The sequence below is a fragment of the Galeopterus variegatus genome, unplaced genomic scaffold (assembly GCF_000696425.1).
Source record: "Galeopterus variegatus unplaced genomic scaffold, G_variegatus-3.0.2 Scaffold7451, whole genome shotgun sequence".
Taxonomy (NCBI): domain Eukaryota; kingdom Metazoa; phylum Chordata; class Mammalia; order Dermoptera; family Cynocephalidae; genus Galeopterus; species Galeopterus variegatus.
The window spans coordinates 101047-104563 of record NW_007733562.1 but is presented as its reverse complement, the minus strand read 5'-3'; the positions used below and the strand labels follow the sequence as shown (position 1 = coordinate 104563).

The 3517-nt window shown below is 43.9% G+C and overlaps 1 pseudogene; it reads right to left on the bottom strand.

The window, feature by feature from the left end:
* Positions 1 to 564: 564 nt before the first annotated feature.
* LOC103607468 lies at positions 565 to 3134 on the bottom strand (annotated as a pseudogene).
* Between the last annotated feature and the right edge of the window lie 383 nt (positions 3135 to 3517).

The following is a 3517-nucleotide window of genomic DNA, read 5'->3' as shown; positions in this document are numbered from 1 at the left end:
GCAGACCTTGTGCTCTTTAGACTCTGCTATGCTGTGCAATAAGAAACTGTTATCTCAATTTTTTATTTAAAAATACTTCAAATAAAGGTTGCATATATTCAAGATGTACAAAGTGATAATTTGATATACATTTCCATAGTGTAATGATGATCACAATCAAGTTAATAAACAGATCTATCACCACCCATGCTGTCCATTAGATCCGCCAAACTTGTTCATCTTCTAACTTAATGTTTGTACCTTCGACCAACATCTCATTCCCCAGCCCCTGGTAACCACTGTTCTACTAATTGCTTGAGTGTAACCTTTTTAGACTCCATGTGTGAGATCTTACAGTATCTGTGTTTCTGAGTTTGACTTTTTTCACTTAGCATAATGTCCTCCAGGTTCATCATAATGTTGCAAATGGCAGGAATTACTTCACTTTTATTGCTGGAAAATATTCCATTGTATATATACACCACTTTTTTTTTTCATAATGTTGCAAATGGCAGGAATTACTTCACTTTTATTGCTGGAAAATATTCCATTGTATATATACACCACTTTTTTTTTTAAATGTTCCTACAATCTCTTTTTAATTAGTTTCTCGATTTTATTATTTTTTTAGCTCCCACTTACGAGTGAGGACATGTGATATTTCTCTTTCTGTGCTTATTTTTCTTAACATAATTTTCTCTAAATTCATCCATGTTGCTGCAAATCTGCAGATGTGAGATGCTTCCTGTTCTGGTGTTAGAGACAGTGAGCCAGAGCCTTCTGTCCCTGAGGGTGGGGTGGGGAGCCTCTGGCAGGAGGTTCCAGCATGCTGCTCTGCTGGCCCCTCTTCAGCCCCTTCATGTCCAGTCTCTTCTGGAAGGTTTCTGTGTTGCAGTCTGTAAGGAGTTTGATGTAGTTGTCAACAAATACCACCAACAGTTCATGAGGGGACATCACTACCTACCAGGGGAAGAATGAGCCCTCAAGGAGAACCTGTGGTTGGAGGCCAGGGGTCATCTCTCCTCTAGTCAGCTGACCACAAAATAGATCCTGCAAGATTTCCTTATGCAGCAGTAACTCCAAACTCAGGCTACTACATCTTCACAGTCAATTAGAGCAATATTTCCTAAATTTGCTGAGTCATAAATATCACTTGGATTGCTTTTTAAGGTATAGATTGTTGTGTCCCTCCTCTGAAGATTTTAATTAAGTTGGCATGGTTGGGGTCCCAGGTGATTTTTTAGCATCAGGACCATCTGGGAAACACTGTGTTAGGGTTCTACTGTTTGAGACATTTCATGGGTGAATGGTAACTACCTGACTTATCATTATTCCTTGAAGATCATCTCAGACCGGGTCATGCCTTTCACAGCAGAGCTGGTGTACCGGGCAAGTGCTCTCCTCACCACCTGGCAGCCGATGGAAGGGGGGTCAAGCAGCACCATCTTCAGGGAGTGGCTGTCCAGCAGCAGCTGTTCTGCTCCTACCATGCTAACTGGCTTGTGCTTGAAGAGGTGAGTGATGAATATGGAAATGAAGGAGTCTGCAGATTTAATGAAGAACTGAGTGAAGTATTTCCATGTGGAGGCCAGGTTGTCTTGGATGATTGGGGGCGTTCTGCTTAACGTGAAGAATTATAGAGGTGACATGGGACTCTGGTCACCAATGTGGTCCACATTCTGCCACTGCATCTTGCTCACAGCAGTCAGGGCAGGATCAGCATCCAGATCCTGAACCAAAAACTGAATACTGCTGGAGATGATAGTGCTGAATGTATCCATTTCTGCAGTCAGATCGAGCTGTTCAATCAAATTTACACCAACGTTTTCTTTGAATTTTTCTTCTAGCTGCTGGGTGGTGGCCAGGCAGGACTCTGCTGTGCTGGGACGCTGCAGATGAGGTAGAGCTCCTCTAGAGAGAACCTGGCTACTTCTGAGAGCTTTTCTTTGAGGAGGCTGCTGATGGTCAGCCCTCCACTGCTGGCTGTGGTTTTGGGCAGGTTTCCAGAAAGGATTTTCCAGGCGTATTCTTGCAGGTACTTCTGGAAAATCGTGGTCACAGCAATCACTGGCTCACTAGTACTGAGATGAGAGGAACATACCATGCACTTATTGTAGCAAAGAGGCCAGCACAAGTGGGGAGCATGCTACCCCCTTTTATCAGTGTTGGGCTTAGGTGGCTCTGGGCTTTGAAATCAGCCACAAACCCATCTATCAGCTCTCCAAGGTTTTTGTCCTGTGACTCGATATACACATAGAGATGAGGCTCAAAACACTTGGAAACAGTGCCATGAAATGGATTGTCTGGGGCTTTAGGCTTCTTTGGCTGGTCTAAATCTCCTTTCTCTATCGCCAGCTCCTCCATCGCTGGTGCTAGCTCCTCTTCCAGAAAGGGATTGCTAGATGGGGGTGGAGACTCGAGTTTTTTCAGGGTTTCATCTGTCAGGGAGCAGCCAGAGAAGCATTTTGCAAGAAACCCCTCAAAGATAGTTATTCTCGATAGCAAGAAGCAATTTCACCTCAATCTCCTTAGTTCTGGTACCTGTAACCTTGGCAAGTTCTGTCCTTGTCACGTGGCAAAATTCTACTGCAACTGTCTTAGTCAGGTACCACTCACATGTAAACACATGGCGACGGTTCTCCTTGCAGTCCACAAAGCTGGCATTTTATCCAGGCATGGTGTCTGTTGGTTTTGTCCAGCCAGGCAATGTCTTGGTTTTCTTGAAAAAGCACTAGGTGCTCTGACAGCCGCTGTTTAATAAACTTTTTGAAGCTTTCCTCTTTGATTCTAGGGTCCAAAATATTAGCAACCAGATGTGTGACTCGTAGGACATTGCTGGGTCCTCCTGGCCTCTTGGTGCCCTGAGAAGGAAATACTGCTTCAAAATTGTCCAGGATTTGTTGTCCTAATGCAGTCTGTGCCACCTTCACTCTTTCAGAAGCTGCCGGATCTGTGGCATTCCCATACCCTAGAGCTCCAGACCTTTGTTACACCCTGAAGGAGATTAGCAACTTCTCCATGCTGTCTCTGCCTGGTCATGGTTTTGAGGAAATCAGCGCTGCCTGCCATTCAGCGTGCACGTGCAGGCCGTTCAGCGTTGTGATGGAGGTGGTCAGATGGTGTGTGGCATGATTCAGCACATTTTCTTTATACATTATTCAATCGATGGACACTTAGGTTATTTCCCCCTCTCGGCTATAGTGAATAATGCTGCAAGGAACATGGGTGTGCAGACACTTATTTCATTTAGTTTCAGGTGGGATTGCTGGATCATACAGTAGTTCCACTTTTAATTTCATTTAAAGAAACTCCATACTGTTTTTCACAATGTACATTCCCACCAATATACATTCCCACCAACAGTGTGCAAGGGTTCTCTTTTCTCCACATCCTCGCCAACACTTATCTTTTCTTTTTTTGATAATAGCCATCCTAACAGGTGTGAAGTGATATCTCACCGTAGTTTTGATTTGCATTTCTCTGATGATTAGTGTGATTTTGGGCATCTTTTCATATACCTGCTGGATATCTGTATGTC